This window comes from Empidonax traillii, unplaced genomic scaffold (assembly GCF_003031625.1).
Source record: "Empidonax traillii isolate 1590-97213 ecotype Southwest subspecies unplaced genomic scaffold, ASM303162v1 scaffold727:size316264, whole genome shotgun sequence".
NCBI lineage: Eukaryota > Metazoa > Chordata > Aves > Passeriformes > Tyrannidae > Empidonax > Empidonax traillii.
The window spans coordinates 14,622-30,730 of record NW_020955920.1 but is presented as its reverse complement, the minus strand read 5'-3'; the positions used below and the strand labels follow the sequence as shown (position 1 = coordinate 30,730).

General features: G+C 32.9%; 1 long non-coding RNA gene across 1 annotated transcript in view; it reads right to left on the bottom strand.

Moving 5' to 3' along the window:
* Positions 1-14,377, bottom strand: part of LOC114066046 — a 275,032-nt gene extending 260,655 nt beyond the window's left edge. The window contains exon 1 of the long non-coding RNA XR_003573105.1: positions 14,265-14,377. This is a non-coding gene — a long non-coding RNA (uncharacterized LOC114066046). The remainder of the gene's footprint in view (positions 1-14,264) is intronic.
* Between the last annotated feature and the right edge of the window lie 1,732 nt (positions 14,378-16,109).

Below are 16,109 nucleotides of genomic sequence, written 5' to 3'. Positions count from 1 at the left end.
AAAATACCCTAGAACATTATTAAAATATTGTAAGATATACCAAACTGCAGAAAATTAAGACTAAATACAAATACCCACTGGTATTTCAAATGTATTAGGTCACATTAACACTTGAGGATGATGGATACTTATTTTAGAAGTTTATGACAACAGATTATTAGCTGGTTGAGTTTTGGATTATCTCCTATTATTATTATTATTTGCTTTTTATCCTTGGAGCTAGAGAATTTTTCTATTCTTGAAAATTACTTTTAAAGCTGAATTTCATTAATCATCACAAAATACAATGTACTTCTGTGTAAAAACAAAACAAAACAAAACAAAAAAACCAAATAAAACCAAAAGGAATTCTTGATTGAATTGAAAAAATCTGGACAATAATATAAATTTCAGGTTTTCTTTGTATATAATTTTTTTTAATGTAATCTGTATTTGTAACAGTACAGCTTTATAATCAGGTATAGGCACATAAAATGCACTAATTTGTGAATGGACTCAGGACCCATGCTTGCTATTTTTGGGGGCACTTATGATTGTGTCCTGGATGCTTTTGTATTACTATTTAGACATTTAAATGTACCAGAAAATTATTTTTATTGGAAACATCGAATACAAAATAATAATATATATATATATGTCTAAGCAAAAGTTAGTTTAATATTCTGCAGTGTTCACCATGCAGCACTGTTATCCTACCAAAGTATAGAATACACACATTTAGGGTATCCATAATATTTTCTGCTCCTAACTGCATTTCTTAAATTTTGTAGACTATTATCTCTGAACAACTTTCATGGCACTACAATAGAAAAGTATTGTGAACCCTTCTATTTTATAATTATTTCAGGTAACAAAACAGTATATGCAAGTATATATATATAATCCATAAGTAGTATGGATTTAAACATTTAAACTGTCTTGAATTTAATTTCTTAAAATTAATCCAGATATAGAATCATAGAATCATAGAATCAACCTGGTTGGAAAAGACCTCTGAGATCATCAAGTCCATCCCTTGATTTAACATTGCCATGGCACTCAGTGCCACGTCCAGTCTCATCTACAATCCTCCAGGGACAGTGTAACCACCACCTCTCTGGGCAGTCTATTCCAATGTCTGATTACTCTCTCTGTAAAAAATTTCTTCCTAATATTCTAAACCTCCCCTGGAACAGTTTAAGACCATGCCCTCTTGTCCTACTGCTGGTTGCCTGGGAGAAGAGACCGCTGCCCACCTGGCTACAACCTCCTCTCAGGAATTTGTAGAGAGTAATGACTTCTCCCCTGAGCCTCCTCTTCTGCAGGCTAAACAACCCAAGCTCCCTCAGCCTCTCCTCACAGGATCTGTGCTTGAGTCTTCTGGACTCTGCAATATCTTCTGGATATAGCTCACTGGGAAAACTAAGGGTACATTTGAAACACATTGTTTAACTAATAAAGTAGGGATTGAATTTCAGTCTGAATCTCAAGAGAGGTGGTCTTGCCTAACCAGGTGAAGAGGAACTGCTACATGCTGAACTCTGATACATAAAATTCTACCTGCCATTAAACATAGGGGAAAGTGTACATTCTTCCTGAGAATGAAATTCTACAACTACATGGTCAGTCAGGGTGGTTACTATTCAGACCTCATAACTCTTGGTCATACTATAACCAACACTGCAAACTGCCATGTTCAGAGGCAAACAGTACTGGCAGAAATGGTATAACCAGAACACGAAAACTGCCAGCAAACTTCCCTCTGCCTACAAAAGATGCACAGATATTTTTATGGCAGATGAGCCCTAAAGCATGGCTTTGAGTATAAATACTAGAATATGTGAAGGAACTAATTAGCAAAAAAACCTAAGCATTAACATACAAAAGACATTAATCCTCCTATTTTATTTTTTATGGGAAATGCATCAATATTAGTTATAAAGAAGTTTAAGTATAAAGGGAAGGAATTCCCTCCAACAGCTGTAACTCATAGAGACAGATATGGGGCTATTTGAAATACAAATAAAAGAAAATGTTGGAAAGTTTACATAATTGGAAATACAAATCAAAAATTAAATATATCTAACTGTATTTGAATATATAGATCAATGTATCTAAAAAGCAATATATAAGGTGTAGTATACATGACACCATGAGGGAAAGAAATTGAAATTTTTACCTGCCTAAATTGAAATTATTCACATGCTAAACATAGCTCTTTTACTCTGTGCAAGTGGGCCACATCAAGCAGGAGATAATTTTCAATTACTATGGAAACTTACTAGGATAAAAGAAACTGTCACAATTATTCTGATACCAGTCTACTATTAAATTTTGCATTCATTTGTAAGACAGTTCAGTTAACTTGATAGCAAAAAGCTGTTTATTTAATCCTGCAACAGAACTGTTGTTTTATACAGTGACATATTTTCAGTGAAAACTACAAATCCTGATGAAAGAACATCAAATACTAAATACATGTTAGCTACACAGCCCAAAACTTATAACAGCTGTGAATTCTCATTTCTGTTGGAAACTGATTCTGTTCCTTTAACAGTTAAGCATGTTAGTGTGATCAGAAGGGTGTTGTTTTTTCTCAGGATATCTATATATTTGTATATTTTATTTATTTTATTTCTAAAAAAGCCTTTCATAATTTAAGTACTTATAGCAACTGAAAGAAGAAAAATGAAACTGATATTTAACACATCAAGATGTATGAATGCCATGTTAGCAGGATGCAGAAATAACCCAAGAAGCATTGAGAAGAACCTGACATTTTCTCTAGTTAATATGATCCTTGAACCTGTCATGTAAGGGCTGATGGTCAACAATAGGAATTTCACTTTGCAATCCTCAAGCTTCCACATTAGAAGAATTATAATTCCAAATATGTTCCAAATGGAGTAACATCTGGTTCTATCTTAGCCAGATGTGCCACTTATTCAACAGCATGATGATGTGATTAGGCTACATTAGCTTATACTTAGTTTTATTTTATTTAATGATTACAGAATCCCAGTGGTAGGAAACAAAAATATGCATTGTTCCAGTAAAATGTACATGAAAAACTGTATATACCCTAAAACTTACAGTTGTAAGAAAAAGAAGAAACGTTATACAGCTTCTTCAGAGATAAGATGACAGTTCAAGCCTTCTGATCAAGCAAGTGAGGTAAAGGGAACATGAATGTAGGCAGCTACCATAACTGAAAGATCCTTTACCAGCTAATCTCCTAATTAGCTACACACAGTGAGGTCAGCTACGGTTCTGCTTTTTAAGAAGCAGTGTCTAGACTTTAAAATTGTACTTCTAATCCTGCCTGTGAAAAACAGGCAGACGCACCCGATAATACAAACTGCCTATGCACATAAAACTCATACGTAATTATAATGTGCTTTCCATAATTAAAATGGCATACAGAGAAGAAGATGACTAGTTTTAAGGCACTAAGGCTCTTTTGCTTCATTTAATTAACCCCAAATAATATAAATAAAAATTTATAAACATCTCATATTTTATTTCTCTACTCAGAAGCATTAGCTTGTAAAGAAGTCTAACCAATTTTTACTAAAGATATTAAATACATAATAAAAAACTTTAAAACTCCCTTTTTTTCTATCTCGAAAGTTCAAAAGAAGGACATATCTTGATCAAACACAGTATCAAAGACTGGGTCATCTCACATGAAAGTCACACAAACTCTTAGAAAAAAGAGGCTGCAGCATTTTTCTTTGATTATTCAAATATCAAACATGCTCTCCAAGAAACTCCTTCAAAAACAGAGCAACAGCAGTGCACCTAGCCTGTCATCATTTAATATGAAGTGACAAGAAAGTGATAGATAATGAAGAAAAGCCTGAAGATGGAATTGCTTGTCATTAAATCCGCATTTCCTCTTCAGTCATACTTTGAGATCATAAGACTCGATTGTGCTGGAAGAAGTCCCCTAAAGAGAGACACAGGCACACATATGATATTTTTCAACGAGGAAATGGAGTCTGAGCAATCAGGTAGCAGGAGCTCCCTGTAGAAGATGGGCAGGGTTTAAGGAGGTCTGGTGAATTTTTCAGGGAGAGTAATGCACTTTCTTTGCTGTGCTGAGAGCCATCATGAATGGCCCCCAGAACCCAACGTATCAGTTGCAGGAAAGCTTATAAATATTAGGACTGTTAACAACTTTTCCTGCAGGAAACACCAGCATACAGGTCCAAAACTATCATGATGATCCCAGTTTTGAAATTTTAGGAAAAAAATAGAAAAATAGAAAGGAAATATTTGAAGAGCTCAAAGAAGAAAACAAACTTGAAAACAAACTTGAACTTTCAGCTCATGAAAAAAAAAAATCTGGTAATCACAGTTTGATTTTAGTGTTATGATTTGCAAGTAAACAAAACCCAATAGGTCAACAACTACTATTATCACACTTTTGGTTTTTGTATACTAGAATATCCTGCCTGATGATTAATTTTTAAAATGTTTATTTCACACACATTGTGGAATTTTTGACAGATTACTATGTCATGAAAATTAATTATACAGTCTATGTATTACTTGACCATATTTTAGCACAAAGTTAATTTCTGTCAAAAAGGAATCACTGTAAACAGTTGATAACCACCATTTTTTTCTGAAATTTTGTAAGGGTTACAATCACAGAAGCTGGGTTTTTAGATATGTTCTGTTAATGTTCTGTACAGTTCTGAATGTGGGCAAGGTTGTGTTTGATTTATTTTGACAAAATGTGAGGAAGAAAAAAGTGTGAAATCTCTCATGTACATTAAAGGAAGAGAAATCCACCTGTAAGTTAAAATTATGTATACTCCTTCCAATTTGGTACTTTACAAACCTGCATCTATGTTCCCAGATTAATAATTAATGCTGACAATTGAATAGGTAACACTTGTTCTTATTAAAAAATCTTCACAATTAAATCTCAAAGTTTTTGAAAATATTTGAGTAAGTGGTGTTTGAATACGATTGCTAAACCATCAAAATGATTCCTGCTGGTACCATCTTACCACCTGCTTACCCCTCACAAACACTGTAATGCTATTACTCTTTGGTTTACTAACATTTCCAAATCATTAAGAAAGAAACTCCTGTTTTTAAGAGGTCCTAATAGGACCTTAAAATGCTTGTTATTTTTGATTTGACTAATATACTATGTGTAATAATAAATATCATATAAATTTCACTACAACAGCATTTATTCCCTAATAAAATTCAAATGCTTGATCCATCTATATTACATTCAACCATTTTTATAATCAGAAAGTAACACTTAGTTGCAAAATCTAAAATTTAAAAGTATATCCTTGCCTGAAAAGAACATGAAAAATGAACCATAGAAAATAGGCCTGGAGGGAATTTTAGTAATTAATTTGGTCCTTTCTCCTGCCCATACAATCATCAAGCAGAAAAGAAAATACGTCTTACATTCCAGTGGGCAGCACTAACTGAAGAATTTTGCAGTGCCAAATTAAAACCTTATACTTGAGAAATTTAAATCTTTCAAAACTTGGAAATTATCAGAAATTCAACGTCCAGAACAAAGAGAGAAGAAAAGAAGTAGTTTTGAAGAACCAAGAAACCACTGTCTATAAATAGTTAATTTTGGCAGGGACTCCCAAGATCAGTTTTTCAAGTATAATGATCAAGAGAAAGCAATAAAAGTGACATAGATTGGACTCTCAAAACACACCACTGTAAATTAACACAATTTATAAAGTCTTCATGGATGTGCTAAGGCAAATGCAGAGTAGCTGTATTAGTATCTCTCTTAATGAGCTAATATATGATATACGTTGTACAGCTCTGTTACTTGATTGCTGTTCAAGAGAACAGTCCTGTTGAATTCTAAGAAACTATTACATAATCAGGTACATATAAATCAGTTTGATTTACATTTTCAGGTGAATAGTTCCTAATGAATTAATTAGATTTGGCAAAAAATGCAGTCAAATTGAAACATCCCCCCCACGAAATGGATACAAGAGTAACGCTATTCCACCAGTATTGACATTATTAGCTGGGGATGTAACATTATTTTTGTATTTATGTCCTCTTTGCCCTGTAAATACAAAATGTAACTGAAATGGTGTGTATATATGTACGTGTTCATATCCATACTGTCATATCTCAGTGCGTGTATATATACATACATATATGTGTGTGGGGGTGTGTTTATCCTTGCTGAGACCACCAGAAAGTCATATGAATGTAAAAATTATCCACCTAATGAGACATACAGGACTATGCAAAAGGATTGCTCAGCTTCTGTATTGAAAACCTTATCATTAACACAAGCTGACAGCCTCCATCTTGCTGCTATCAAATGAAATATGCTGCTTGAAAAGATGCAGTGTCAGAAACATCAGTGTACAATCCAAAACTAAATCAGAAATATTCAGTTTCTATGTCCCTACATGTTTGTAGGACATGAAGGTGACAGACACTTACAGAGAAGAAAGTAACAAACAAAGACTTTTTCATTTAATGTGATATTTTGAATAACCTAACTTCAAAATTTTTAATTTTATCTTCAAGAAATTCAAACAAATACAGAATTATTTCTGTATTTCTCTGAAGCTGAACTGTTCTTGGTTTTATTTGTTGTGTTAACAGTAATACAACTTACTACCTCAACATTTTCTGCATGATCGTATTACTTCCTACTCATGAAACAAACACAGAGAAGTTAATTTGAAATCTATAGAAATACACAGACATGCATATATACAGTATGAAATTCATCTTTATATTAGTGTTTAGCCTAGAGCATACTAAAAAAAATCACCTTCTCCACCTTAATACCCATAAAATTCCATTATCTTAACAGCTTTGGTATGTTTACTCTATAGACTAATATAGTTATTCCTTATTATGATGTTGCCTCTTTGACACAATACATCCTTCCAACTTAGCTAAAAAATAAGTTTGCTCCTAAAATGAGTTATGAAAATGACAGTCATGTTAACTGCCTTTTCCCTTCTCTAGTGGTTTAACCCCAGCCAGCAAACCAGGCACATGCATCCACTCAGTCCCCCAACAGCAGGATCTGGGAGAGAATCAGAAGGGTAAAAGCTAGAAAACTCATGGGATGAGATAAAGACAGTTTAACAGGAAAAGCAGATAAAAGTGCAGTGTCACAGTTACTCTTGCTAAAATGCAGAATTAAATCTTATCAGACATAGAAGTGGAGCCTGTTTTCTTCGATCAATTACTACAGAAATATATTTACTAAAAATAAAATGGCCATCAGCAAAATCAGGTAAAACACCCACTCCAGAATCTTGTGAATCTAACACTACTTTTCCTTAAAGAGTTTAGGTAAACACTTTCATGTTGTAAGAAGTAGAAAAAAGTCAATTTCATTCATATCAGAAATTAAAATGTTATATTTTTTATTTTAATCTAAGCTCTTTTTTTTCTGTCCTTGTCTACCTCCCAAACTAATTTCAAAAAACTAAAATACTATGTATCAGCTTGGTCTGATGCAGTTGACAAGAGGGAGAAAATGTGAGGTATTTCAGGTTACTGTGGAAGCACTTACACTGCAGTGGGCCTATTACAAGTTTACTGCTCAAATACAATGATAAAATGCAACTGTGAAGTGAAAAACTTTACTAAAGTTTTGGAAGAAAAAGTTCACCAGAAAATGAAGGTAAGTAATGAAGTTCAGTTACTAATGATGTGTGCATACAAAAGTACAAAACTGGATGAGAATAGAGATACATATTAAAGTATGTCAAATATATACACATCTATATATATTTAATTATACTTGAAGACATTTTAGAGAACTAATATTTATGGTCACTTTGCTGCTATTCCTACCATAGGATGTCTCTCATCCAGATTTACTAGACTTTAAATACATATTTGCTAGTACAGTATTCCTACATGAGTTTTTTTCATCTTTTCATTTTCTAATTTCCACCCCTCTCAGGTGAAAATCGCTTCAGTAAAACAGATAATTGCTTCTGCTTTGCAATGTCAAACAGTTGGCCTCAGGTTATGGCAGTGTCTAAAATTAAGATGGGAAAAACAGTTCTCATTATCTTTCTCCTTTTCAAGCTTCCTTTCATCTCATCGTCTTCACTAGCGTCCAAAGTCATACTCTCACCATTGTTTACTCTTTTTTATTGTTTCTTTCATTTAGTTATATTTTTAGTTTTTCTCTTCCCCACAATGCTTCACCTTCAGTTTCAGTTATGAATGTCAAAATTTTACAATGGCTAAAGAGGGAACCTAGAATATGTTGCAATTCAATTGCTGCGTCCACAGCATTTTCAATACCAGCCATAAATCTTTATGTCTTTCTACTTATTTTTATGGTAAAAATTCTTCTACATCTCAAAGCAGAAAAACAAAGGAATCTTTTGAGACTGTTTAAATATATACTCTATTCTTGAAATCTTGAAAAGTCTTAAGATAAAACTGTCACTCATTTCCATATACATACTTTCCATAGTCTTGCCTTAACTTTCATCTCTTGGCAGTGATGTTCTAAAACTGTGTCCTCATTATTAAAAAGACAAAGTACAGACTGACAAATGTGAGACAATGACAGCTTACAGTGGCTTCTGCTGCTGGGCTATCAAATTTTGAAAGCATCAATGAAGCAACCAATCCTTCTCCGTCTTGTTTCATTGTTATCATAAAACTATGCTTTTATATTGGAAGGACAGAAGAACAGTTTTCAGTTTTCTATTCAAGAAGAACTAGAAGCTTCTAGATTGATATGTAAATGTTAGGTCCCACTTCAGCTGGATGGCATTGTCTGACTGGGATCTTTTGCTCAGTTATGTGTTAATGGCTTTTTTCAGTCTAACATAAAAACTAGATTTTAAAACCTCAACAAAGACACTATATGTGGTCTTATACATACATAGATTTGTATTTTTGGACTGTAGCAACATTTAGTACAAACAACTAAATAAACAAAAGTTATCCAATGTAACAGGTTTCCTAAATATGTGCTTTCCTTTCCCTCACACTTTTCCCAGATGAGCACTAATATTCTTAATTTTGACACCACTTGTGAAGACTGAGTTTTTGGTGCAGTCAGAATGCCTTTTTACAAGTAAAATTTCAAATGTTTTCTGTAAAAGCTGAAGAGTAGCCAAGCCTCCTGGACTGGGCTCATAAGACTTCTTTGCTTTTCATATTTGACAAGTCCACAAGCATTTTGTTTGCAAGAAGTTTGGTTAACCCAATATATTACTTGTGTAAAAATATTACCATTAGAATCAATCACAAAATACAACTATTTTAACTGTTAGATTACTTGAAATAGATATTAATGAAACATTATTATGTCATGGGTTTATATTTTAATTTTGTACTCTCCTGGCACACTTACACAGCAGATCTCAGCTCATACAACTGTCATTCAATATAATTTAAACATATAATTCAGTTCTAAAAAGAAAATAGCTGAAATAGTTGGATGAGCATGATAGCACTTCCTTATTACATTCTGCAAAGGGATTTCTTTGAGTAAAAGAGAAACAATATCCAAGAGATTTCAATTAATTTACAATTAATAAAGTCATAAATTCAGATAAATATAATTGACAAAAGCATTAGACTTGAAATTATAATTCTGTTTGTAGACTACCAATCAGATTTAACAGATATATAAAGAACTAACGCTAGTAATATCTGATGTTAAACTTAGTTAAAAATTATTCAAGTACTCCAGTACACATGAGAAGAAAATTGATTTTAAAATGTAATGACAGTGTAATAAAACTCTCAACATAACACATACATGTATTTTCAATTTAGGTTTCATTAGGATGGATTTTCCTTGGTGATTTGACATATTTTTTTAAAAATCCATCATTCTTCACCAGTTTACATAGATGTCATTGTACTAAATTTATTATTTACACTAAACAGGAGTAATGAGAAAATGAAACATTTATGTTTCAGTATGCTTTATTATTAGTTTAAAAAGTTTGGTGAGACATTTCAAAGCAATTTTTTCAAATTATTGGAAGCAATTTCATTATGTTGTAAATTATTAACCTGTAGGTTTTTTTCCTAAAAATAAAAATGTATTAAATATTTATTTGAATAGTGCATATTTAGACTATATATATACATATACTGTGTTTACTTAGTGTATACTTGGACACTATATTTATATAGTCTATATAGTTATATATCCATATTAAGCATATTCTTAAAACTAGTGAATAACTTGTAAACCTTGACTCATCAAATAATTGCAGTCACCAGAAATGCCAGTAAAAGACTCATTTCTAGTGACTTACAGAGCATCATAATGCAAGTCTCTTGTTTGCAACTCTGCTGTGTTGCTAAGAAAAGGAGATAAAATTGAGCAATAGTTTTAACACCGTCATTTAATGAGGTTAATAGGATCAGAGTACATTTACAAGACTTATGAACTCCTCCTTTCCTCCAAAGTCTGGCTATGTGAGAAGTCTGTTACAGTCATGGATTATCGCTTAAATTCTCTCATAAAATGTATTTACTCTTTTTTCCCCACTGAGATGACATTCACATTCTACACTCTTGAAACTCAGCTGTTCTACATGAACATACATCAGGATCTACGTAAACAAAAAAATCTAGATTTGAACTGTGACAATGGGAACTAAGACCAAAAAGCACAAAGGAATGAACTTTAGCTATTCCTTTAAGAATTCAGAGAAGAAAGGATGAGTATTCCCTAATTCAAGGCAAAGCAATAAAGAAACGAATTAGCACGCACAGTAGACAGGGAACAATAAATATGTCCACTAAGTCAGACACAGTGCATATGTGGCTGATAATTTAACACTATGAAAGAGGATTACAAATCTGTAGTGGTGCAGTGAAACACTAAATTCCGAAGAGAATTAGTGCAAGCAACACAAGGTAACGTTAAACTGTTGACGAAAGATAACAAAGAAAAAGCACACACAGTGTCACAGATTTCATAATAGTAAAAGACGTAACGCCATACGGAATCTAAATATGTAGACATTGCATCACTCTTAGTGTTGGCTTCATCTCTACCCTTTCAAGCAGTAGCTTGGCTGCCAGATAGAAGAAAAAAATTTCGTTAAGGGTAGGGTTCCTCAAAAAAGAACCTTTAAAGTAAGAGTTGACAATTTGAAAAATCAATTCATGTGCCTAGATTCATACTTTAAAGAAATATAAATCTCTAACCTAATCTAGTACAAAGTAGGATAAGTAAGAAATAAATCAAATGGTTTTGATAGTCTCCTGAACTACTTTAATGCTGATCTCAATTGAAGAGTTGTATTATTATCGAAATGTGAATATCACACAGATTAATATTTTATACTTCCAAGAGTGGCATCTCAGGTTAGGACTGAGACAAATAGTCTAGAAATAAAAACATAGGATGTCCTAAAAAGTATTTGATATTAACTAAATAACATGATGAAAGGGCACATATATACAATGCTCATCAAGATATAATATTGAGAGAATTTTCTTACATGTTTCAAAATACAATTTTCTAAATTCAAAAATGTTCTCTTACCTACCTTCTCTTTATCAATAAAAAACAAACAAAACACCAACCTTCCAGACTTTAACACATTGGCAATAAAGCTCTGCAAGAACAAAGATATTTAAATGGCATCATCTGCTATTTGTCTTATTCTATATTGCCATTTTTTCCCCACTGAGTGCTAATAAGTGCTTTCTGTTGAAGAGGTTTACATTTAACATCTGTCAGTTGTATCCAGAAGTAGCACCTACAGGGAACTGTCAAATAGATTGCCATTCTCCTCTGTAGCACCAGCAAATGTGTCTCACATCATTTACATACAGATAGTTATAGGCATTCATCATTTCATTATGCTGACTGCCTCACTATTCTAATGTATAATGTCTCTTTAATGAGCCTCAAAAAATACAGTATTCCTTGATTTATGACTGCTTAACTGAAAAATTATACAGATTGACAAAAACTCATCATAAAGCCTTTTTTGTGTTCCCACTACCTTGAACTCTAAATTTAACAATTACTCTTGAGTTAATCTCATGATCTGCTTTGATAAACGAAATTATCAAATTTTAACACACCAGACTTCACAGTCACTGCTGTTTTAATAAATATACTTTCACTTCCTCAAGAAAGCAGTATAGAATTTGACAAAATAAAATTGATCGGTTTTTGTCCAAGAAATAAATGTATTGGACAATCTGTTTCAATATTATTATATGTCAATTACTGTATACTTCCTAACTTATCATGACTGCCAGTCATGCACAAGTGACTCATAAACGAGCCAATTTACATTTTCAAGTAAATTGAACCGTGGTTTATTGTACGAACTTCAATTATTTTATACACAAATGCTTACCACTGAAAAACAGCTCTGCCATTAAAAGCACACGAAAGTATTACAAACATATCTAAAACACCAAACAGAAAGCTGAGAACAAGAAGCAAACACTTCATTCACTTGACTGCACTCAGGCATTATTACAGAGTTGCATCTCCATGTGTTTATAAATACATCAGCATTCCTCTGGGGCATTGGGTTTTGATTATCCAAGCTGAAAAGGTTTACAAACTGCTCATTGTAGCCGTTGGAAGCAAGAATTTTCAAACAGCATGGGAAAATATCATACTTTGTTTCTGACAAATCTACAACTTGCATTTGAGTGTTTTTAGTATGTAAGAAAGTGTTGAGCTCTGATGGAAGTTTGTCCCATAACAGAGATAGTTATAATTTTTTACTCACCTGTCTAATATAGCTTAGGCTTACACTACAGACAGTCAATCAGTACACAACTCCCTCCCCTCTGCTCAGCCATTATGTTCCATAAGTTTTAAAAACACAGTATTGAGACCTTTCTGGCTTTCAAAATGCCAGCCCTTGCAGAAGGTTCAAATATAATGAGTGCAGATGCAAACAAACGAGCACTAACATAACCTTACACTGCCTTATCTCATAGGCATGACTTCCTATTTCCAAATTATGAAGCTAGGCTAAAAAGGGTATCTATTACATGCAGTAGAGATGTACAGAGATTTAAGCAACAGATGGCAAGTTAGATTCCCTAGATCCCTGCAAAAAAAAAAGTCAACTTTAGGTGCAAAATCAAACAAAACAACTTACAATATTACTGCATATTAAAGAGCTGTTTCAGTAGATGCAAACATATTATAGTATGACAGAAAATAAAGTGCAGAAATTACACATCTATGTTTAACCCTGGCAAGTTAAATGCTCAATACAACAGAAATTTTCATTTCAGAATTTTGGACGTGTATTTTAGTTCCTCTGCACTGAATATTCCAGTCAACATCAACATCCGAGTTTCAAGGAGTCAAACCTCTAAAGAATATAGGTATATCACCCAATAATCAACACCATCTGTTTTTATCATCTAGGAGAATTTGCATGTCTACACATTTTATCCGCATAAAATGACAGCATATCTAATAAACCAATACAACATTCTCTCTCTTTTTTTTTTTTTAAAGTTAATTGATCATGATACTTTCAGGGTGTTACTTTGTATGCAAAATTTATAACCCTGAATCAAAAAAACTAGTTTACCAACCCAAATACCTGTTGCAAATAAAAAAACTTACTTTATAAATCTGGATACTTTATGAATTCAAAATATCTCAAAATATCCATTCAATCCCATAACAGCAAGGAGATTTATATCTCAGATTGTACTAGTGTGATAAAATTCAATTTAAAATAATATTTGATATTTACTAATCACAAAATATTCCTAGACTCTGACCTTCTCAGAACTATCTTTCTATGTCCCTCGATATTAACTGTGAGGCGCATAACCAGGAGCAGCCAAAGACAATGTTTATGCTGGTTTTGTTAGGGTTCATGTTGTATATCTCTAGCTAGAACTATTAGCTGTTCACCTTAGTGATACAGAGAGAAGTTTGTAAGAACAAAGTAAATACAGCTACCCCTATAGCCCCTTAATGTTACAACTCTATTTCTTTTCTTGCCTTACAAATTCATTGTTGCATCTCCCGTGGTGTACACAGCTATCAGTTCTGAAAACTGGCTACTAGTACCTGTGACTCATGAGTTTCCTTTCTTGATCTGATTTCAGAAAAGACAGTGGAGTAACACAAGAAAATGCTTTAAGCCTTCACACTCTTCCTTCTTATATGTGCATATATGTATATATCTCAGTGCATCTCTGGTAGAATACTAAATTTACCATTTTCCTTGTAGAGTAGTGAATTACGTAGAAACCAAACAAAATTTTATACAGTATGTTTCACACAGATTGAGCTTACTTACAGGAAGGTGGTGTTGCAAAAGGATTTAATACTCCAACCAGTGTAGTCTGTAGAGCAGAGGAAAATCCAGAGTGTGTCCTGTTCCTGTAATTAATCTTCTGTCTTTCTGTAGATACACCTAGGAAATAACCAGTACAGAGTAAGTACAACAAAATACAGAAAAAACAGAAACCAAATTATTAGAAATTCAAAAATAAGAATATGTTGAGGAATGATTTACTGCAAAGTCAATACTATCATTCATCAACATGCAATTACAGCAGAAAAAAGTTTAAATTTTGTCTTCATTTTATCCTGTAGTACCCAAGTGATTTCAGAGTCCTTCAGTCTCAAGGCTGGCTAGTAGAATCAAACAGCTGTTATCATTACACCTAAACAGCCATCTGGTAGCCTGAGAGGAGAATCATAATGACCACAGTGCAAACTGGTCCAGCCTTCCAAAACAGCACAACCAGGTTTCCATTCAGCAACTGTAGTATACAGAATACATGAAATAAACAGTCTTGTTTATTTTAACAGTAGAATTAATTAATAATTTTTGTCTTTCAATAGAAACAGAAGCAGCAGCTTCTATTTCTTCAATTCCTATTTAGATGCTTGGTAGAATTCTACAGAAGGTGGAAGAGATAGGAATAAGGCATAAATAGGGCTTGTTTATATGTCTTGATATTTCTTATAGAGGGCAGGGTTCAGCTGTATCTTCACATCTAAACCAGTACTGAAAAAGGCCAGTTCAATCTCTCTTTATATAACTGAAGTCAAAGCTGGACAACCCTCCAAATAAAAAAAAAAATCTACCCCAGGAGTTAAACATTCTTACTTTTCTTGGACCTTTTTCTTATCTTTCACACCCATACTTTGCTGCACATTAAACCCTGCTACTTCTTGTCAAAGACAGCTAACAGTTTACGCTGGTCTCCTTTATCAAAAATTTTATGATATTCCTATACTCATTCTTCCCATTTCTTAGGTTAATTAAACCTACTCGTAAGTCTTTTTTGTTGCTTTTAATATTTAATTTCATGTAATGAACTATCAATAACCAGGTACATTATACTCTTTGTCCTTTTAGAAAACTTAAACAACTTGAGCCTGCAATTTGTTTCACTGTATACTTTCACAATTTGCTCCTAAAGATCTATAGAGCTCCAGCTGGTATTGTTTCAGCAGTTTCATATATTCTATCCCTTGTGCCTTTGCCACAGACTAGCAACCCAGTAAACAGTTAGAAATTAGTATGTTATGCTTCACATTCATAAACGGTCATGATTTTTCTAAAGATTTGCCAAAAGATGTCTGCCAGGCATTTTAACACTGCTAGAGCTCTGCTACTGCTGAAATGAAAGAAGGGAAAACATTTGCGTAAGAAAACAAAAAATCTGGAGCCAGCTACACATTTAACAGGATGGCAGGATAAATATACTGTCCCCATATTCTTCTCTGAAGAGTTAAAGGGTATTGTCTCTCTTGTACTTGTGCAGTTATTATTTCCTACTTAATGACTGTGTTTGTTCTTACCAAGGTATATGTCTATTATTTTCTATTGTTTCTGCAATTTATTGTGATTGTGTTTCTGCAAATTATTGTAATTATTTATTTTATTATTTAAATATATCACAATTTATTGTGATTATTTATTGCTGTCTTCTTCAGCAAGATTAGCATCTACTCTATTTCCAAAACTACCAAAAACATTATGGAATAACATTACAACCAGTATACACTTTCACAGAATCACACTCTTCCCCCCAACATTTACTTTGGGAAAGAGTGACTGAGAATAAAATATGAAATCTTTATAATAAAAAAACTTCTATATTAACTTTAGACTAATCTTATCTAGACC